Source organism: Triticum urartu, chromosome 4A, assembly GCF_056163025.1.
Source record: "Triticum urartu cultivar PI428250 chromosome 4A, HENAU_Tu73, whole genome shotgun sequence".
Lineage (NCBI taxonomy): Eukaryota > Viridiplantae > Streptophyta > Magnoliopsida > Poales > Poaceae > Triticum > Triticum urartu.
In genome coordinates this window covers 90,446,038-90,469,638 of record NC_141876.1, presented here as the reverse complement: position 1 = coordinate 90,469,638, position 23,601 = coordinate 90,446,038, and positions in this window count along the sequence as shown.

The window sequence follows — 23,601 nt, the reverse complement described above, 5'->3', positions numbered from 1 at the left end:
CTGGAAGCGATACAATTGGATAGTGATTTGACCTACGTGGAAAAGTTAGTCAAGATTCTCAAGTTTGCCAGCCGAGTTACACGCAGCAAGGTTATCAAGTTTTGCAAGGTTCAGTGGAGCCACCATACTGAAGACGAAGCCACCTGGGAACGAGAGGAAGACCTACGGAAAGATCACCCTCACCTATTTTCTAGCCAACCCGAATCTCGAGGGCGAGATTCATCTTAAGGGGGATAGGTTTGTAACATCCCAAATTTTCAATTTGGAATGTTATACATTAGGTCATCTTTGCGTATCATATTTTATTGCATTTTGGCTTGATCCTAGAAATTCTACGCAACTCAAGGACCCACGGAGAGAGTTGCGAATTTCGTTATTTTCATATTTGAGTTTTTCTAGAATTTTGAAAAGAGGATCGTTTGATTTTAATTATTTTCTCTTCGAATATTTCTTTTATAAAAATAAAAGAGAGGGGATAAAATGACTTCCTCAAAATAAAGAAATAATGGAGATTTAATATTAAAATCAAATAAGGTTTTTTTAGAGTTTTATTGCTATTTATTTGAATTAGGAAAAATATGCGTTTTTCAAAATTGCATTAGAGTCCCAAATAAATGTTCACCCTGTCCGGTAGATTTTTAGAGGATGGGGAAAATTTATTTCAAGATTTTTGGAGTCCGTTTAGTATTTCTTTCCTTGGTTTTTCTGTGCGGAAGGAACCGACCTATGTGCCGTATCCGGCCCGGACTCCTCCCAGGCCCCCTCCTTATAAGCGCCCCCTGCTCCCACCGCAGCCCACAGCAGCCCACCCCGCCGCTGCCTTGCCCTAGCACCGCCGCCGCCAGGAGCCGCCGCCCCGCCTCCCGCCGTGGCCGCAGCCTAGCGCCGCGCCGCGCCACCGCCGAGCCTTCGCTGCCGTCGCCGGAGCCGCAGCGCTGCCGGAGTTCAAGGTGGCCACTGGTTTTTCTTTTAAATCTTTTCGGTTTTTTGTAAACCCTAGTTTGTTTTTTAGATCAGTTCGTCGGTTTTCCGTCGGTTTATTTATTTAGCGGACCTTCGTCCGTACGTTCATTTTAAAGAATGGTTTTCGCCCGTTAGCCGCAGATGGCGAACATTCATTTGTTAGTCTATTCGTCAGTTTTTCTTTTTCTCGGATTTTTTCGCGATTATTTTCGATCGCGATTTCTGATCCGATTTTCGTTTTAGTTTAACTTTTCTCTCGTTTATCAGAATCAGGCAATTCAAGCGCCTAGAGTTTCGTCTCGAAGCCCTCTTTCTGTTTAATCAACTTAAACAAGTTTTTGCTACTGTAAATTTTGACTTCAGTCAAGATTAGTAAACGAAGCTTGTTTCTTTCGCAGTTTGAGTTTCGTTGCTTTGTTTGATTTGATTCTTTTTGCAAACCGGAGTTCTTAAGTTGAACTTTCTGGTTAGATCTTCTTATTTGAGTTTTACCCATGCATCTTTGCTTGATTGCTTATTGTATGCTTGTTTGATTGTGATAGAGTACCCGGAGTGCGAAGCGTGCTACTACAAGTCTCTAAGTATCTCGGATCATCAGCAAGGCAAGTAACACTTTGATCATACCCCTTCACTACCCAGTTTTATTGCATTAGATCAATCCTCAAACAATTGCATGGGTAGGATCTGAATAAATTGTGGGTTGGGAAGTAGATTAGGTTGTACCTATTCACCTGTTTATTATCAAACCTTTGGGAGTTACTTCTACGTTGCTTATATTGCTATGCTATGCTCGTAGACGTGGTTTGGGTTTGAGTGTATTCATGACAGATGTGAGTATTGCTAATTAATGGTTAACTTAAGGTGGCTACTTTAATACACATCTGGGTGGATTGAGGCACCTGAGGAACCCAGTGTTGCCTGTATTTTTGGAAATCCCGGGGAACCGTGTGATTCTCCTATGGACTGCCACCCAGGCTCGAAGGGACCATAAGATTATTCTTGATAGAAACTTCCGTGTGCAGCCACATGCAATTATGGGATCTGGCATAGTTGAGTAAGTTGTGGGAAACCTTTCCATGATGGGATAGAAGATGTAGGGGATTGTAGGTGTACAGGCCTATCTATCGGTTAAGGGGACCTCTTCGGAAAAACTGTGTCTCGGTCATCCTTTTCTCAAACATCATGTAGTGCGAGAAATTCAACGGAGGAGATCGAGTCTTGTGGGGAAAAGTGCACAAACCTCTACAAGAGTGTACAAACTAATCATGGTTAGTCGTGTCCCCGGTTATGGACATCTTGAGTATCTAGTTCTTGGATTATCATGTGGATCTCATCACTCTTAATATAATTTTGGTTGGGTTATTAATTACCTTTTTAATTGGGATTGAGATGGGGTTTACCACTCTCAATGTTTTTCAACAAACTTTGTAGTTAACTAAAATATTATTCCTTTGTAGTAGGGAAAAATTGGCTTTCCGCAAAACATATTAACCATACAGCCTCCACCAGCCGTATATGCATGTAGTGATAGCATTATTCTGTTCGTTACTCTCTTTTGTTACATTGCTAGCATATTCCATGTGCTGACCCGTTTTCTGGCTACAACGTATCATGTTGCAGACTTTTCACACGACGAGTAAGGAGCCTTAGGTCGCGGTCTTTCACTCAGTGATGCCATTGGAGTTGATGGACTCACTTTATCTTCCAAGCCTTCCGCTATTATCGTATTAGATGGCCTTAAGCCATATTTATTGTAATAAGTTCTCTTTTGAGGCATTCGATGTAATAAGTGTGTGATTGCTACTCGGTTATAAATCCTCAAGTACTATGCGTGTCAGCATTACCCATCCAGCGATGACACTGATGCACAGAGATCAGACTGTTTGAGGTCTGGTCGCTACATTGTTCGACAAATCTCTCGGAGAAGGAGAGGTCGATCACTTCTCTCTCTCTCTATATATATATATATGTTCATGGCGATCTTCTGTACTTAATGGTTCCCTTCATTTTCTTACTAGCTAGCGTGTCGAGTCCTCTCTATACGTATAGTACCTAGCGTCGACCAAGCACAGAGATAAGAGAGGACACTTCTCTCTATTAGCTAGCTGATACGTCTCCAACGTATCTATAATTTTTGATTGTTCCATGCTATTATATATTATGTTTTGGATGTTTAATGGGCTTTATTATACACTTTTATATTATTTTTGGGACTAACCTATTAACCCAAGGCCCAGAGCAAATTGCTGTTTTTTTGCTTATCTCAGTGTTTCGCAGAAAAGGAATATCAAACGGAGTCCGAACGGAATGAAACCTTCAGGAGCATGATTTTTGGAACATACGTGATCTAGAGGACTTGGAGTGGACGTCAAGAAACAACCGAGGAGGCCACGAGGTAGGGGGCACGCCTACCCCCCTCGTTTGCCCCTCGTGGCTCAACCAACCTACATCTTCCTCCTATATATGTTTGTATACCCCAAAAACATCCAGGAGCACCACGAAAACCCTATTTGCACAACCGCAACCTTTTGTACCCAAGAGCTCCCATCTTGGGGCCTTTTCCGGAGCTCCACCGGAGGGGGCATCGATCACGGAGGGCCTCTACATCAACTCCATGGCCCCTCGATGATGTGGGAGTAGTTTACTTCAGACCTTCGGTCCATAGTTATTAGCTAGATGGCTTCTTCTCTCTCTTTGGATCTCAATACAAAGATCACCTCGATATTCTTGGAGATCTATTTGGTGTAGCTCCTTTTGCGGTGTGTTTGTCGAGATCCGATGAATTGTGGGTTTATGATCAAGTCTATCTATGAACAATATTTGATTCTTCTCTGAAATCTTTTATGTATGATTGGTTATCTTTGCAAGTCTCTTCGAATTATCAGTTTGGTTTGGCCTACTAGATTGATCTTTCTTGTAATGGGAGAAGTGCTTAGCGTTGGGTTCAATCATACGGTGCTCTATCCTAGTGACAGAATGGGAAATGACATGTATTGTATTGTTGCCATCGAGGATAAAAAGATGGGGTTTATATCATATTGCTTGAGTTTATCCCTATACATCATGTCATCTTACCTTATGTGTTACTCTGTTCTTATGAACTTAATACTCTAGATGCATGCTGGATAGCGGTCGATGTGTGGAGTAATAGTAGTAGATGCATGCAGGAGTCATTCTACTTGTCACGGACGTGATGCCTATATACATGATCATGCCTAGATATTCCCTAATTATTCGCTTTTCTATCAATTACTCGACAGTAATTTGTCCACCCACCGTAATACTTATGCTATCTTGAGAGAAGCCACTAGTGAAACCTATGGCCCCGGGTCTATTCTCCATTATATTAATCTTCCGTCAACAAGCTATTTCTATTACCGTTTATTTTGCAATCTTTACTTTTAATCTTTATCATAAAAATACCAAAATATATCTTATCATCTCTATGAGATCTCACTCTCGTAAGTGACCGTGAAGGGATTGACAACCCCTTTATCGCATTGGTTGCGAGGTTCTTATTTGTTTGTGTAGGTACGAGGGACTTCTATGTGGCCTCCTACTGGATTGATACCTTGGTTCTCAAAAACTGAGGGAAATACTTACGCTACTTTGTTGGATCACCCTTTCCTCTTCAAGGGAAAACCAATGCAGTGATCAAGAGGTAGCAAGAAGGATTTCTGGCAGCATTGCTGGGGAGTCTACGCACAAGTCAAGACATACCAAGTACCCATCACAAACTCTTATCCCTCTCATTACATTATTTGCCATTTGCCTCTCATTTTCCTCTCCCCCACTTCACCCTTGTCATTTTTATTTGCCCTCTTTTTCCGTTCCCCTTCTCTTTTCTAGTTCGTCTCTTTTTGCTTGTTTCTTGTTTTCTTGTGTGTTGGATTTCTTACTTGTCATGATGGCTCAATATAATATTAAATTGTGTGTTTTTTCCAATACAAACAATAATGATTTTATTAGCACTCCGATTACTCCTCTTACCGATGCTGAATCTTGTGAAATTAATGCTGCTTTGCTGATTCTTGTGATGAAAGATCCGTTTTTCGGCGTTCCTAGTGAAGATGCCGCTACCCATCTAAACAACTTTGTTGATTTGTGTGATATGCAAAAGAAGAAAGATGTGGATAATGATATTGTTAAACTGAAGCTATCCCTGTTTTCTCTTCGAGATCGTGCTAAAACTTGGTTTTCGCCTTTTCTGAAAAATAGTATCGATTCAGGGAATAAGTGCAAAGATGCTTTTATCTCTAAGTATTTTCCTCCCGCTAAGATCATCACTCTTAGGAATGATATTATGAATTTTAAGAAACTTGATCATGAACATGTTGCACAAGCTTGGGAGAGGATGAAATTAATGATACGTAATTGCCCTACACATGGTTTGAATCTTTGGATGATTATACAAAACATAAACAATTTACTACCCATGGTGGTAGCTACACACATCCCTGATTTTTATCTTTAATTATTTTGGTAAATTATTTTGGAGTACCAAAAATAACTCTATAACAAAAATATCGTGACTTTGTACCATCCAAGCAAGCAAACAACCAATTATACCAAAAATGCAAGCAAAAAGACGGAGAGAACTGAGAAAAGTCCCTTTATACACAACGAAAAGCACTTGCGTGAAAAAGGTAATAAAAAAGACAAACATAAGTGAGAAACGGTCATTTCTATACAACAAAAAATGCACTTGTGGCAATGCCATAAGAAACCCGACACCTCATATATAAAAAAGGCACTTATGAGAAAGGGTGTCTTGTTGCCACCATGAGTGTGTAGCTACCATCATGCATAGGAAATCGCCTCTCTTATAGAAATTTTTTTATGCTGGATTGAATTTTTCTTCTAGAAATCTTTCAGATTCGGCCGCGGGAGCCACTTTTATGGAAAATCACTTTAGGAGAAGCTAGTAAAATCCTAGGTAATATTATGGTTAATTATTCTCATTGGCATACTAAAAGATCTACTAATAAAAAGGTGCATGCTATACAAGAAATCAATGTTTTGAGTGGAAAGATGGATGAACTTATGAAATTGTTTGCTAATAAGAGTGTTTCTTCTGATCCTAATGATATTCCTTTGTCTACTTTGATTGAGAATAATAATGAATCTATGGATGTCAATTTTATTGGTAGGAACAATTTTGGTAATAACGTGTATAGAGGTAATTTTAATCCTAGGCCGTTTCCTAGTAATTCCTCTAATAATTGTGGTAATTCCTACAACAATTCTTATGTAAATTATAATAATATGCCCTCTGATTTTGAATCTAATATTAAAGAATTTATTAGTTCGCAAAAGAGTTTCAATGCTTTGATTGAAGAAAAAATGTCTAAGATTGATGAGTTGGCTAGGAACGTGGATAGAATTTCTCTTGCTGTTGATTCTTTGAAACTTAGATCTATTCCACCTAATCATGATATCAATGAGTCTCTCAAAGCTATGGGAATTTCCATTGATGAGTGTAAAGAATGAACCGCTAGGATGCGTGCTAAAAAAGATTGCTTTGTGAAAGCGTGTTCTTCCAGTTTCCGTGATAATAATGATGAAGATCTGAAAGTTATTGATGTGTCCCCTATTAAATATTTGTTTTGCAATATGAATCTTGATAATGATGGGACTGGAGATGAGTCAACTTTAGTTAGAAGGCATCCCAATGATTCGGAGTTTTTAGATCTTGATGCAAAAATTGATAAAAGTGGGATGGGAGAGGTCAAAACTTTACATAGCAATGAACCAACTATCTTGGATTTCAAGGAATTTAATTATGAGAATTGTTCTTTAATAGATTGTATTTCCTTTTTTCAATCCGTGCTAAATTCTCCGCATGCTTATAGTCAAAATAAAGCTTTTACTAAACATATCGTTGATGCTTTAATGCAATCTTATGAATAAAAGCTTGAATTGGAAGTTTCTATACCTAGAAAACTTTATGATGAGTGGCGGCGTCGGCGAGGTCGAGCTCGGGCCTCCCGCAGGTCTCGGCCACCGTTCTCTCCTCGTCCAGCGCTTGCTGCGATGAATCTCCGGATGGAGAGGCAGCTGCATGAGCAAGGAGACGGAGGAGGGAGGCCCCTGCCGTAGATACACGGCCATGGTCATTGGTTGTGAGCAACAGAGGTGTGCGGCAGCGGCTAGGGTTGGCCGCCGCCTCCATCGGGCCGCTGCAGCCGCCGTCGCCATGGATCTCGAGCCACTGTAGCCTCCGTTGCCATGGATCTCAGGCCGCTGTTACTAGGCAGGGAGGTGGAGGCAGAGGACGGGGACAAGCAGAGGAGAGGCGTGGCGGCGGCGTATGGAGGAAGGAGAATTGGGACGGGAGTGCGTTAGGTTTAGGTTTATATACAGGAAAGGTTTAGGGCTTTAGGCGGGCTTTTTGCGGGCTTGCGGGGTTGTACTGGGCTTTCCATGACGGTTTCTGAAATTGTCACCGGAAATCCGTCATGCATTAACAGGTTTCTTGTAGTGCTACTATGAAAATTAAAATTAAAGATCATGAATGCTATGCTTTGTGTGATTTGGGTGCTAGTGTTTCCACGATTCCTAAAACTTTGTGTGATTTGCTAGGTTTCCGTGAATTTGATGATTGTTCTTTAAACTTGCATCTTGCGGATTCCACCATTAAGAAACCTATGGGAAGAATTAATGATGTTCTTATTGTTGCAAATAGGAATTATGTGCCCGTGGATTTCATTCTTCTTGATATTGATTGCAATCCTTCATGTCCTATTATTCTTGGTAGACCTTTCCTTAGAACGATTGGTGCAATTATTGATATGAAAGAAGGGAATATTAGATTCCAATTTCCGTTAAGGAAAGGCATGGAACACTTTCCTAGAAATAAAATTAATTTACCTTATGAATCTATTATGAGAGCCACTTATGGATTGCGTATCAAAGATGGCAATACCTAGATCTATCCTTGCCTTTATGCCTAGCTAGGGCCGTTAAACGATAGCGCTTGTTGGGAGGCAACCCAATTTTATTTTTGTTTCTTGCTTTTTGATTCTGTTTAGTAATAAATAATTCATCTAGCCTCTGTTTATACATGGTTTTATGCTTTTAATTAGTGTTTGTGCCAAGTAGAACCTTTGGGAAGACTTGGGGAAAGTCTTTGCGATCTTGCTGTAAAAAAAATAGAAACTTCAACGCTCACGAGATTTGCTGCCATTTTTTACTGGAGAGTGATATTTAGTTAATTCTCTTTGAAGATGATTAATAGATAAATTCCTAACGTCCATAAATTTATTTTAGAATTTTTGGGGTTCCAGAAGTATTCAAAACCTACAGATTACTACAGACTGTTCTGTTTTTCACAGATTCTGTTTTTCGTTTGTTGTTTGCTTCTTTTCATGAATCTATGGCTAGTAATAGAGTTTATGAACCATAGAAAAGTTGGAATAAAGTAGGTTTAACACCAATATAAATAAATAATGAGTTAATTACAGTACCTTAAGTGGTGGTTTGTTTTCTTTACTAATAGAGGTCATGAGATTTTCTGTTTAAGTTTTGTGTTGTGAAGTTTTCAAATTTTGGGTAAAGATTTGATGGACTATGGAACAAAGAGTGGCAAGAGCCTAAGCTTGGGGATGCCCAAGGCACCCCAAGGTAAAATCCAAGGACAACCAAAAGCCTAAGCTTCACTACTAGGGAAAAGCCTATACACAGAATCTTACCAGCAGCGCGCTTTAAAATCAGGCGCTGCTGCTAAGTAGCAGTAGCGCGGTCCATGGAAACTCGCTGCTGAAACAAGTTTATCAGTAGCGCATGCACTCCAAGAAGCGCTACTGCTAAAATTCCCATGACGCCGCCGCGAGGCCAGTTATAGTGGCAGCGCGTTAAAATAAACAGCGCTACTGCTACGTAACGTAGCAGCAGCGCATTCAGGCAATAATCGCTACTGCTAAATTAACTACAAAAATCAAAGCGCATTCAGCGTAACGTAGCAGCAGCGTATTTTTTATGTCTATGTCTATTTTTACATACTGACACATAGCAGTAGCACGTTCAGGCCGAAAGGCGCTACTGATAGGTAGTTTAGCAGTAGCGGTTTACCTATAGCGTGCTACTCCTATTCCATTCCATCTCCCCCCACTCACTAGCCTCATCCACAGATCACACTCATACACACTCACGGTCTCCTCCTCACCTCCCGCGCCGCCGGTCCTCCCCCGTCGCCCCTCCCCCGATCCGCGCCGCTGTTGCCTCATCCTCCTCGCTGGACTCGGTACCGGCCTCCTCCTCCGTCCTCCCTCCACTCGCCGCTGGCCGCCCCCTCCTCGCTCCGCCTTCCTCCTCGATCCGTCCTCCCTCCACTCGCCGCCGGCCGGCCCCTCCTCGCTCCGCCTTCCTCCTCCGTCCTACTATCTTCTCCCTCCTCGAGTCGCCCCTCCTTGTCCCTCCTCCCTGATACATTTTGATTTATAGGCTTTCATATGTAACATTTTGATTTAGTTGATATGATTCAGTTGATTTAGTAGGCTAGTTGATTTAGTTGATTTAGAACATTTTGATTTAGTTTATTTAGTAGGCTAGTTGATTTAGTTGATTTAGTAGGCTAGTTGATTTAGAACATTTTGATTTAGTTGATTTAGTATGGTAGTAGATTTAGTATGCTAGTGGATTTTAGTACGCTAGTTGATTTAGTTGATTTAGTATGCTCGATTTAGTTTTTTTGTAATAAGTTATTTTTTGGCAAAATGTAGGTGCCAATTTAGTTAAATTTGCCACTTGTTTCCTATGAAGTGAATCGTTAATCCTTTGCTCATATTGCTTTAGGAAAATGGCGCCACTACTAGCACCACTATGTCGACTCTGCAAGTCAAGGTGCGCCAGCAGCCTTGCAACTGGCAAGCTGTTCGGCATCTACTTCCATCCGAGTTTTCGTCATGCAGCGGTAAGAAATTAGATGAAATGTAACAACTATTTTATTTTTAGTGTTGACATTACTGCATTGTGTCATTTTTCTTTTCTTACACAGATCGTCCCATGCAATGTGAGGTTGAAATTCAACAAGCTGACAGGAGACACTGTGACATTTGAGGCTCCTGGGGGCCGTACACTATGGAGGTCGAGAAAGGACGCAATATGTCGCAGATTGGAGGAGATGGATGGGCCCGTTTCCTCGCTCGCATGCGTCTTACTAGTGGTGAGTTGATCAGATTCTCCTTCAGAGTAGAAAGACCCAAGCTGGTTGTCATTTATATCAACCTGGTGGAAGATGATGAAGATGACAAAGATGATGAAGATAATGAGGACCCACTCAATGAAGATGATGAGAACCCACTTCATGAAGCCATCATAGCTCAAAGAATGAGGCTGAGCGAGGAGGAGGTGTGCAACCTATGGGACATAATTCCGCCACGTGATGACTTTGTCGGGGTGCCATTTGTGACCTGCCTGACAAGTACCATGGTCGATCGGCATGAAATGGTATGTTATATGTACTGCATGTAGTAATTTGATGATATATATATATATGCTTTATTGTTATACTTACAAATGCAAATTATCCGATTATATGCTTAGTGAATCCGATGATATGCTTAGTGTAGAGTCCAATGATATGCTTTGTGGAATCTAGTCGATGATATACTTTAGTGTAGAGTCTGATCACATGCTTATTAGTGTAGAATCCAAGGAACTATTAATAGTGTAGATAATCCATATATATACTTATTAGTAGAATTCATGATTAATTAGTACAAATGCGTAGTACTGTGTCTTTTGATAGTGTAGAAATCTAGACTTAATAGAAATATATTTGCAAGAGTATGTGTGAGGCTATTTATTAATTGATATGTTTTTCTTATTCAGAGATTGCCAAAGAACCTATCTGTGAGTTGTGGTATCGAGCCTGATGAAGAAGGCTCAGTTGGATTACGCCTTACCGCAAGGGGCTCCGTCACCACATGTACTTACCGCACGGGCACAGATGGTCGCACACACTTGAACTCGGCTGGGTGGAAGAGATTCCTTGTTGGCAAGAATCTTCGTGCTGGACAGGCCATCCTAATTACTATCAGGAACACCCACCGCCCAGGCTTGAGGATGATGATCGTCATCGATATCATCTAGAACTACATATGTGTGTGTGGCTATATCATCTAGAACTACATATGATGATCGTCGTCGATATCATGTAGAACTACATATGATGATCGTCGTCGATATCATCTAGAACTAAATATGATGATTGTCGTCGATGTCACCTTGTACTGCTTGAGGATGCATGTTGAGTATATATGAAATTGTTATCTAGTACTCCCTCGGTTCCAAATTACTCGTCGTGGTTTGAGTTCAAATTTGAACTAAAACCACGACGAGTAATTTCGAACCGAGGGAGTACTACCTAGTACCTATAATGCTTTATGAAATTGATATCTAGTAGTACCTAGTATCTGGAAATTGCAGTTTATCGAAGCTGGAATGGGGAAATGGTGAAAGATATAACAGTAGCGCTGGACCGGGAAATCGCTACAGCTAAGTAATAGCAGCGCGTTCCTGAAAAGCGCTGCTGCTATAGTCAATAGTGGTAGCGCGGGTACAGGCAGCGCTACTACTAAGAGTTAGCTATAGCGCCTTATTGGTAGCGCGGGCACCCGCGCTGCTGATAGGCCTAAAACCCGCGCTGCTGCTAGCCTTTTCCCTAGTAGTGCTTGGGGATGCCCCGGAAGGTATCCCCTCTTTCGTCTTCGTCCATCAGTAACTTTACTTGGAGCTATATTTTTATTCACTACATGATATGTGTTTTGCTTGGAGCGTCTTGTATGATTTGAGTCTTTGCTTTTTAGTTTATCATAATCATCCTTGCTATACAAACCTTTTGGGAGAGACACACATGAATTGGTATTTATTAGAATACTCTATGTGCTTCACTTATATCTTTTGAGATAGATAATTTTGCTCTAGTGCTTCGCTTATATCTTTTAGAGCACGGTGGTGGTTTTATTTTATAGAAATAATTGATCTCTCATGCTTCACTTATATTTTTTTGAGAGTCCTATAGAACAGCATGGTAATTCGCTTTGGTTATAAATTTTAAATACTAAGAGAAGTTGGATGCTTGATAGTTGTTTTGAGATATAAAGGTGGTAATATTAGAGGTGTGCTAGTTGAGTAATTGTGAAATTGAGAAATACTTGGGTTGAAGTTTGCAAGTTCCGTAGCATGCATGTATGGTAAACGTTGTGTGACACATTTGAAGTATGAGGTGTTCTTTGATTGCTTTCCTTATGAGTGGCAGTCGAGGACGAGCGATGGTCTTTTCCCACCAATCTATTCCCCTAGGAGCATGCGCGTAGTGCTTGGTTTTGATGACTTGTATATTTTTGCAATAAGTATGTGAGTTCTTTATGAGTAATGTTGAGTCCATGGATTATACGCACTCTCACCCTTCCATCATTGCTATCCTCTTCTGTACCATTCATTGCCCTTTCTCACCTTGAGAGTTGGTGCAAACTTTGCCGGTGCATCCAAACCCCGTGATATGATATGCTCTATCACACATAAGCCTCCTTATATCTTCCTCGAAATATCCACCATACCTACCTATTATGGCATTTCCATAGCCATTCTGAGATATATTGCCATGCAACCACCGTTCCGTTTATTATGACACGCATCATCATTGTCATATTGCCTTGCATGATCATGTAGTTGACATCGTATTTGTGGCAAAGCCACCATGCTTAATTTTTCATACATGTCACTCTTGATTCATCGCATATCCCAGTACACCGCCGGAGGCATTCACATAGAGTCATATTTTGTTCTAAGTATCGAGTTGTAATTCTTGAGTTGTAAGTAAATAAAAGTGTGATGATCATCATTAGAGCATTGTCCCATGTTAGGAAAGGATGATGGAGACTATGATTCCCTCACAAGTCGGGATGAGACTCCGGATGAAAAATAAATAAATAAAAAAGAGGGCATAAAAGAAAAAAAGAAAAGAAGGCCCAAATAAAAAATTGAGAGAAAAAGAGAGAAGGGACAATGTTACTATCCCTTTTCCACACTTGTGCTTCAAAGTAGGACCATGATCTTCACGATGGAGAGTCTCTTATTTTGTCACTTTCTTATACTAGTGGGAATTTTTCATTATAGAACTTGGCTTGTATATTCTAATGATGGGCTTCCTCAAATGCCCTAGGTCTTTGTGAGCAAGCAAGTTGGATGCACACCCACTTAGTTTCTTTGATAAGCTTTCATATATTTATAGCTCTAGTGCATCCGTTGCATGGCAATCCCTACTCCTTGCATTGACATCAATCGGTGGGCATGTCCATAGCCCATTGATTAGCCGCGTCAATGTGAGACTTTCTCCTTTTTGTCTTCTCACACAACCTTAATCATCATATTCTATTCCACCCATAGTGCTATGTCCATGGCTCGCGCTCATATATTGCGTAAAGGTTGAAAGAGTTTGAAAAGGCTAAGTATGAAACAATTTCTTGTCTTGTCATTAGGGTTGTGCATGATGAGAGAATTTTGTGTGAAGAAAATGAAGCATGGACAAACCATATGATTTTGTAGGGATAAGCTTTCTTTGGCTATGTTATTTTGATAAGACATAATTGCTTTGTTAGCATGCTTGAAGTATTATTATCTTTATGTCAACATTAAACTTTTATCTTGAACATTTCGGATCTGAACATTCATGCCACAGTAAAGAAAATTACATTAAAGAATATGCTAGAAAGAATTCCACATCAAAAATTCTGTTTTTATCATTTACCTACTCGAGGACGACATGAATTAAGCTTGGCGATGCCTGATACATGTCTAATGTATCTATAATTTTTGATTGTTCCATGCTATTATATATTCTGTTTTGGATGTTTAATGGGCTTTATTATAGACTTTTCTATTATTTTTGGGACTAACCTATTAACCCAAGGCCTAGTGCAAATTGCTGTTTTTTTTGCCTATTTCAGTGTTTCGAAGAAAAGGAATATCAAACGGAGTCCAAACGGAATGAAACGTTGGGGGCGTGATTTTTGGAACAAATGTGATCCAGAGGACTTGGAGTGGACGTCAAGAAACAACTGAGGAGGCCATGAGTAAGGGGGCGCACCTACCCCCCTGGGCGCGCCCTCCCCCCTCGTGGCTCAACCGGCCTACTTCTTCCTCCTATATATGTTCATATACCCCGAAAAAAATTCAAGAGCACCACGAAACCCTATTTCCACCGCCGCAACCTTCTGTACCCAACAGATCCCGTCTTGGGGCCTTTTCTGGAGCTTCGCTGGAGGGGGCATCAATCACGGAGGTCCTCTACATCAACTCCATGGCCCCTTTGATGATGTGTGAGTAGTTTACTTCAGACCTTCGGGTCCATAGTTATTAGCTAGATGGCTTATTCTCTCTCTTTGGATGTCAATACAAAGTTCTCCTCGATCTTCTTGGAGATCTATTTGATGTAACTCTTTTTGCGGTGTGTTTGTCGAGATCCGATGAATTTTGGGTTTATGATCAAGTCTATCTATGAACAATATTTGATTCTTCTCTGAAATCTTTTATGTATGATTGGTTATCTTTGCAAGTCTCTTCGAATTATCAGTTTGGTTTGGCCTACTAGATTGATCTTTATTGCAATGGGAGAAGTGCTTAGCTTTGGGTTTAACCTTGTGGTGCTCGATGCTAGTGACAGAAAGGGAAACGACACGTATTGTATTGTTGCCATCGAGGATAAAAAGATGGGGTTTATATCATATTGCTTGAGTTTATCCCTCTACATCATGTCATCTTACCTAATGTGTTACTCTGTTCTTATGAACTTAATATTCTAGATGCATGCTGGATAGCGGTCGATGTGTGGAGTAATAGTAGTAGATGCAGGCAGGAGTCGGTCTACTTGTCACGTACGTGATGCCTATATACATGATCATGCCTCAATATTCTCATAATTATTCGCTTTTATATCAATTGCTCGATAGTAATTTGTTCACCCACTGTAATACTTATGCTATCTTGAGAGAAGCCACTAGTGAAACCTATGGCCCCTGGGTGTATTCTGCATTATATTAATCTTCCATCAACAAGCTATTTCTATTACCGTTTATTTTGCAATCTTTACTTTTAATCTTTATCATAAAAATACCAAAAATATTATCTTATCATCTCTATCAGATCCTACTCTCGTAAGTGACTGTGAACGGATTGACAACCCCTTTATCGCGTTGGTTGTGAGGTTCTTATTTGTTTGTGTAGGTACGAGGGACTTGGGTGTGGCCTCCTACTAGACGCGTGGAAGCTTATTGGTCCCGGTTGGTGGTACCAACCGGGACAAAATGCCCCCCTGCCTGGGCAAGCCGCAGCGGCCACGTGGTGGCCCATCTGTCCCGGTTGGTGTAAGAACTGGGACCAAAGGTGTTGGGCTTTAGTATCGACCCTTTAGTCCCGGTTCCCCAACTGGGACAAATCGGCCTTACAATCCGGGACAAATGGCCCTTTTTCTACTAGTGTTGGAGGAAGGCCACGGAGCAGCTACATCCAACGGAAAAGACGGCGAGGAAACCAAGTGCCAAGGACAAGAAGAAGAGCTTCCACTGAAGCTACAACCACCAGACGACCGGTCGGGACCGGACGTCCGGCACCTGAAGCCCCAGCTTGCCCAGATCCCAGCCAATGCAAGCTACAGCAAGCGGACGTCCGGACAGGACCGGACGACCGGCGTCACCATACCCGAGACGAAACAACGGATGTTCGGTGTGACTGGACGACCGGCCATCTCCAGTAATCTGTTGCCACCTCGACCGAGCCAAAACAAGCGGAAGTCCAGCGACTACCAGACTTCCGGACGCCCATGAGCCACCGGACGACCGTAACCCACCGGACGTCTGGTGCCTGTCTGGGCACAGTTTTGGGCCCGAGGCCCATGTACCCCTTTACTTCACCCCCATTTGCACTAAGACAATAAATATACCTCCTCCTCCTCCTAGTTAGGGTTAGCAAATGTGATAGCTCATATCAGAGATAGAGCTTTGCTCATCCACTTGGTTACTGCTCCTTTGGAGTCCACGACCTCTTCGAAGAAGATTCCCCAAGCGGATTCAAGACCCCTTGACGGGAAGAACCCCCCTCAAGACCTCCTCACGGAGAAGAACCGGTTACCTTTGTATCGTCCCTTGTTGATCATGGATCTTGTATCTCCTTTTGTGTTTCGAGGATCAAGCATATGTGTGACCTAATCTTGTTGGTTTGAGTGATTCTCTCGTGTTTCTCCCTCGGGTTCTTCATGTTCTTCATGGGATTCGCTCCAATCATGAAAGATCGACCTCCTAGGGTTCTACCCTACATCATGTTGGTATCATGAGCAAGGTTGATCACGGATTTGGAGCCCCTACACCTTGTTTTCTAGCTTGATTTTGTTGTGTTCTTACCCAATTTCGAAAATCGCCACCAAAAATAACCCCCCGCCCCAAAAATGTGTGATTTGTTGTTGTGATGAAGTTTTGTTAGATTTGATCGATGGATTTACTTTTCCACGAGTGGATCTAGCTTTCCCCCATCGTCCCCACCATTTCTGTTGGGGATATTACTACTGGAGGTAAAGCGGCCTTATGTAGCCGGGTTGACTCTTTGAAGACTAGAAGCCCATGAAGATGTAAAGATGCTGGCGCTTTACGGAGGGCCCAAAGGCGAGTTACAGTATGTAAATGTAAACCGGCCTAGTCATATTACTTGTATAGTAAGATAGAAAGAGAGCGGCCGAACCAGATACGTTTATAACCGGCTTCAGGACTCTGTAGCCCGGCGGCATCAACCTATGTATATAAAGGGACAACATGGTCGCGGTTTAGAGATAGACAACAACAACTCGAGAGCCAGACAAAGCGGATTCGCTCCCTGGCCTTCGAAACCCTAGCAATACCAATCATAACTAGACGTAGGCTTTTACCTTCATCGAAGGGGCCGAACTAGTATAAACTCCCGTGTCCCCTTGTCCGGTTTAACCCCTTTAAGCTAACCCGTTGCGATGGCTCCATGACTAAGTCCTTTCACGAGGACATCTGTCGTGACAAACCCACGATAGTTGGCGCCCACCGTGGGGCTATCGCACGATGGTTTCGAGTTTTTGAAGGGCAGCTTCGATGGACTTAAGGGATACGCTGTGGGCCGGATGACGAAGAGTCCCCGCGGCAAGCTCTACATTGACAATGCAGGATGGGGTCCCGAGGCCGATTCAATCGAATACGGGTACCGGGTCCCCTTTGGTGGGATTCACGTCTTCATCGGCAAGATCGGCGAACCAGCCCCCGAGCCAGACATCTGCACCGACATCATCGAAATGGCTCGGCGTGCAAGTTCTTCGCCGTTTCAGCCCGAGGCAAGGCACGTTTTCGTAGGTGTCGTCCATGGATCAGGGCACGAGGACGGACCGGTGTCCGAAGGAGAAACCGTAGTTTGCTCTGATGAAGAGTCTTGTGGAGAAACCGAATCGCTTTAACAGTTGCAGGACGACCGGATTGAGGGATGATTCGAGGGCAACAGTATTCCGGATTCCCCCGGTCTGCCAAACCGTGCCTCCATCTTCTTGGCCGGCACACAATCGGCGCCTCATTCATCTACCGCCGCAGCAATGCTCTCTGGTTCAACAACGGCCACACTAGCAGGGGCAGGAAGCTCGGCGCCACCTCCGGCCCAAGTCTTATCTGATTTGTTCGATGCTCTGGCAACATTGATGTCCACGGAGGTAGACGCAGCAGCTAGGGATCAGCACGATGCGGAGATTGCAAAGGTGAAAGATCAGATAGCCTAGGCCAAGGCGGACCTGGTAGCAGAGAATGCCAGGATGGCTACGGAGCGGGCCGAGTTGGAAGCACATGCTTACCGGATTAGACTGGATCAGAATGCTTCAGAGGAAGTCATGAGAAGAAGGTACAGATCACGTCTCCCGTCGGTTTATGAGCCGCAGAATATTTTCAACACGCCAGGTGCAGGAGCTGGTAACCAACCCACACTAAACCGGGCGGGGGCGCCGGGGGCAGGAGCGCCGGTTCAGCCGCGCACAACGGACCTGCCTCGCCAGAACAACATTGTACCATCAACGCCGCCTGGGCATTATTCCAACCCGTTGGACAACATTGTGGCCGTTGCGTCATGCCTGGCGGCACTCCCAACCGACGGCGAGTCACCAGTTGCAATGGAAGCACGTCGGGCCAGGGATCTCCTTCAGACAACACTAAATCAACAGCAAGCATATTCACACAGCCGTGAGAGGATTCAGTCCACTCCCCGCCCAAGCCGTAGTTATAGAAGACACGTGGAAGACGAACCGGCTGTGTCCAGTAGTGAATGCCGCCAAAATTCGCCATGAGGGAACAACCCGGCTAGGGGAGGTGCTAATGCGCAAGATGTTGTGGATCATGGCCGCACACGTCGAGAGGCCGAGTTAACAGCTCGACACGAGGCACGACAACATACTCCGGTTCACCCCACTGCCTCCGTGGAGCCAGGGGCGATGTTCAGCTCCCTAGGGGTACCGTGTTTATCTCCTGCATTGCGTAATGTGCGACTACCCAAGGATTTCAAGGGACCTCGTAAGGTACCAAATTATACCGCCGATTTGCAGCCAAAGGCGTGGGTGGAGAGCTATGAGATGGCAATGGAGATGTTAGATGTGGACGAGGTGGTGTGTGCTAAATATTTCACCATGATGTTGGAAGGAACAGCTCGCACTTGGTTGAAGAGCTTGCCAACCAACTCTATTGGATCATGGGCCAAACTGAAGCACCGGTTTATCCAGAACTTCAAGGATACGTGTAAGCAGCCGATGTCAATTGTGGATCTGGCCGCTTGTGTCCAAGAGGAAGGGGAGTCCACGACCTATTGGGTCAAACAGGTCTCGGCGATTTTGCATTCGTCAGATCGTATCAACGTAGACACCACAGTCTTAACGTTGGAGGGTAATTGCCGTTTTAAACCGTTGAAACAGAAGTTGGGAAGGCTCAAACATCACTGCAATGACATGTCAACACTCATGGCCGCTTTGGTTAAATACTTTGATTCAGATAATACCAAGGATCCGAATTCAGAGGAAGACAAACCAGAGAAGGGTAAGAAGAACGGCAATGCCAAAGGCCAACAACACAATCCGGCAGGCCATGGAAACGCTGGTAAGTGCAAGGCCGACAGTGGTTTGGACTTTGTCGCAAATACCAACGCGTAGGAGAATGGCCAGCATCGTAAAGGCAAGCAGCCCCAGAGGGGTGGAGGCCTAGGCAACAATTTGGAGCGTTTGTTAAATCAGCCCTGTCCAAAGCATGGATCGAAGGAGAAACCAGCATCACATCTCTGGAAAGATTGTTATATCATGCGGGATTTTAAGAATTCCAATATGTTCCAATATGACAACGGCCCGCCCGGCAGTTCAGAAGGAGGTTTCCAAGGGCCGGGTTACGGAGGCGGTGGTTCCGGTTCAGGGTTTCCAGGCAATCAAACCGGACACGTCAATCAAGGACACCAAGGCAACCAGGGAGGTTACGACCATCAGGGGAGTCAGCAGCAGCAGCAGTCGGGTTATCAGAGCAATCCCAAACACCTGAACAGCAGGCAATATCATGTCTTCACTACTAGTTTGTGCAAGCGTGATCAGAAGCTTCACAAAAGGGTAGTCAACTCTATTGAGCTGGCAGTACCTCAGTATTTACGCTGGTCGGAGCAGCCTATTTTGTGGAGCAGAGAGGATCACCCGCCCCAGGTTGATAATACAGGTCATTTGGCCTTGGTGGTAGCCCCTCAAGTTGGAGCAGAGAGGATCACCCGCCTCAAGTTCATTAAAGTGCTCATGGATGGGGGAAGTAGTATCAATATTTTGTATTATGATACATTCCGCCGCATGGGGTTGACAGATAAGGATCTTAAACCGTTGAATACGGTATTTCATGGTGTGGTGCCTGGTAAGTCTGCATATCCTGTTGGTAAAATAGCTTTGGAGGTAGCTTTTGGAGATGACTACGATTCAAGGTCAGAAACAGTGACATTTGAGGTGGTGAAGATCAAAAGTCCGTACCACGCTCTGTTTGGGCGACCGGTTTATGCTAAGTTTATGGCAAGGCCATGTTATGTTTACCTGCAGCTTAAGATGCCAGGTCATAAGGGGACTATCACAGTGCATGGAAGTAGAAAGATTGCTTTGGAGTGTGAAGAAGGCGAGGCGGCCTATGCTGAGTCGGTTTGTGCCACGGAGGAATTAAAGTTCTCTAAGGAGCAAGTTGATCCGGCAGACATGACCTCCTTGAAAATGTCAACCACGGAACATGATCCAGCATTGAAGTTCAAATCAGCTACAGGCACTAAGATGGTTGACTTTGTCCCTGGCGATTCATCCAAACAGTTCAGCATCAGTGCTAACCTGGATCCCAAATAGGAAAGCGCGCTCATCGAGTTCATCCGTGAGAATCGGGACATCTTTGCATGGAAACCTTCTGACATGCCAGGTGTACCGAGAGAACTCGCTGAGCACACACTCAATATTGATCCAAAATTCAAACCGGTCCGATAGTTCCTCCACCGCTTCAACGAGGAAAGGCGCAAGGCTATAGGTGAAGAGGTCGCCCGTTTGTTGGCTGCTCGGTTTATTGTTGAAGTTTTTCATCCAGAGTGGTTAGCCAATCCGGCGCTGGTTCTTAAGAAAAACGGCACTTGGCGCATGTGTGTGGACTACACAGATTTAAACATGGCTTGCCCTGCAGACCCCTTTGCTCTCCCTCGCATCGATCAGATAGTTGATGCTACGGCGGGTTGTGACCGTTTGTGTTTTTTGGATGCTTACTCTGGTTATCATCAGATCAAAATGGCAGTTAAGGACCAGGAGAAGACAACCTTTATAACTACCTTTGGAGCCTTCTGCTATGTTTCCATGCCCTTTGGACTCAAGAGTGCCCAGGCAACATACTAGCAATGTGTTCAGAATTGCCATCATAAGCAAATTGGGCGCAATATTCATGCGTATGTAGATGATATTGTGGTCAAATCCAGAAAGGAGGGCACTTTGATAGATGATCTACGGGAAACTTTTGACAATCTCCGGGTCTACAAGATGATGCTCAATCCAGAGAAGTGTGTTTTCGGTGTCCCGGCAGGCAAGCTCTTAGGTTTTCTGGTTTCAAACAGAGGCATTGAGGCTAATCCGGAAAAGATTGCAGCGATTACGTCCTTGGCTAAACCAGCGTGTATTAACGATGTGCAACGTCTGTCCGGTCGGATTACAGCCTTGAGCCGGTTTATCAGCCACCTTGGAGAGAAGGCCATCCCCTTATATTAGATGCTCAAGAAAACGGATAACTTTGTCTGGAGTGAAGCAGCTGATAAGGCGTTTGAAGATCTGAAGAAACAGCTCGTGGAACCACCCGTGCTGGCAGCACCGATCGATAAAGAGGCATTATTATTATATGTGGCTGCGAATGCCCGGGCTGTCAGCGTAGCCATTGTGGTAGAGCGCAAGGAGCCTGGCAAAGAGTATCCGGTTCAACGGCCGGTTTATTATATCAGTGAGGTGCTCATTGAGTCAAAGCAGAGGTATCCTCATTGGCAGAAACTGGTGTATGTGGTGTTTATGGCAAGCCGGAAGCTCAAACACTATTTTCAGGGCCATCCTATCATAGTAGTCAGTTCAGCTCCTCTGGGCGACATCATTCAAAACAGAGAGGAAACTGGCCGGATTGCCAAGTGGACCATCGAGCTTGGTCCCCATGGGCTCAAATATATACCCCGCACGGCGATCAAGTCCCAGGCACTCGTAGATTTTATCAACGATTGGATGGAGTTATAGGCACCTGGGGAGAACCAGATAATACATATTGGACTATTCATTTTGATGGGTCCAGACAGCTAGAAGGCTCGAAGGCTGGAGTCGTATTAACTTCCCCACGAGGTGATAAGTTTTGTTATGTCCTCCGTTTAATGTTCCCTTGTACTAACAATGCAGCTGAATATGAGGCTTTACTCCACGGTCTTCGGATGGCTAAAGAGATGAATTTGAGTCGGGTTAAGTGCTTCGGCGATTCAGATCTAGTGGCTCAGCAAGTGTCTGGCACTTGGGATTCTAAAGACCCACTCATGGCTGCATATTGGCGAGAGGTGGACGCAGTGGCTGGTCACTTTAAAGGTTATCAGGTGGACCATATAGACCGGCGGAAGAATGAAGCGGCGGACGCTTTAAGTCGTCTTGGTCCCCCACGTAAACCGGTTCTGCCCAATGTCTTTCTTGATGTATTGCACAATCCGTCAGTCAAAATACCAACCGAAGAAGATTTGGCTGATCCTGATCCGGAGGCTCAATTGGTGGCAGCTCTGCATGCCATACCGGATTGGACGATCCCATATCTGGATTACATGAACCGGGGCGAGTTGCTAGCTGAGGAAACGTTGGCTCGACAGATAATCCGGCGTTCCAAGTTGAGGGAGTCCTGGATTAGGGGGTGTTCGGGTAGCCGGACTATACCTTCAGCCGGACTCCTGGACTATGAAGATACAAGATTGAAGACTTCGTCCCGTGTCCGGATGGGACTTTCCTTGGCGTGGAAGGCAAGCTTGGTGATGCGGATATTCAAGATCTCCTACCATTGTAACCAAATCTGTGTAACCCTAACCCTATCCGGTGTCTATATAAACCGGAGGGTTGTAGTCCATAGGCAATCAACTCCATACACAACAATCATACCATAGGCTAGCTTCTAGGGTTTAGCCTCCTTGATCTCGTGGTAGATCTACTCTTGTACTACCCATATCATCAATATTAATCAAGCAGGAGTAGGGTATTACCTCCATCGAGAGGGCCTGAACCTGGGTAAAAAAGATCGTGTCCATTGTCTCCTGTTACCATCCGGCCTTGACGCATAGTTCGGGACCCCCTACCCGAGATCCGCCGGTTTTGACACCGACATTGGTGCTTTCATTGAGAGTTCCTCTGTGTCATCGCATTTAGGCCCGATGGCTCCTTTGATCATCAACAACGATACGGTCCAGGGTGAAACTTTTCTCCCCAGACAGATCTTCGTCTTCGACGGCTTCGCTCTTTGCGGGCCAATTCACTCGGCCACCTGGAGCAGATCGAAAGCTACGCCCCTGGCCATCAGGTCAGGTTTGGAAGCCTCAACTACATGGCTGACATCCACGGGGACTTGATCTTTGATAGATTTGAGCCACAGCCAAGCGCGCCGCACTGTGTCGATGGACATGATATAGCTCTGCCGCCGAACAGCGCCTTGGAGGCCGCATACGCATCGGTTTCGACCATTGATTCGAAGCATACTGCGCCGGTCGAGGATCAGCGGTTGGACGCTGCCTCAGGGGCTGCGATCTCGGAGGCGATCGAGCCGAACTCCAGCCCCGCACTCCGCATGGCCCGTGACTCCGAGGATCCGGACTCCTCCCCGGACTCCGAACCCCCCGCGCCCCTGCCAATCGAATCCGATTGGGCGCCGATAATGGAGTTCACCGCCGCAGACATCTTTCAGCATTCGCCTTTTGGCGACATCCTGAATTCTCTTAAGTCTCTCTCTTTATCAGAAGAGCCCTGGCCGGACTACGGTCAGCGAGGGTGGGATACGGACGATAAGGAAATTCAAAGCCCACCCACCACCCACTTTGTAGCCATTGTCGACGATCTAACCGACA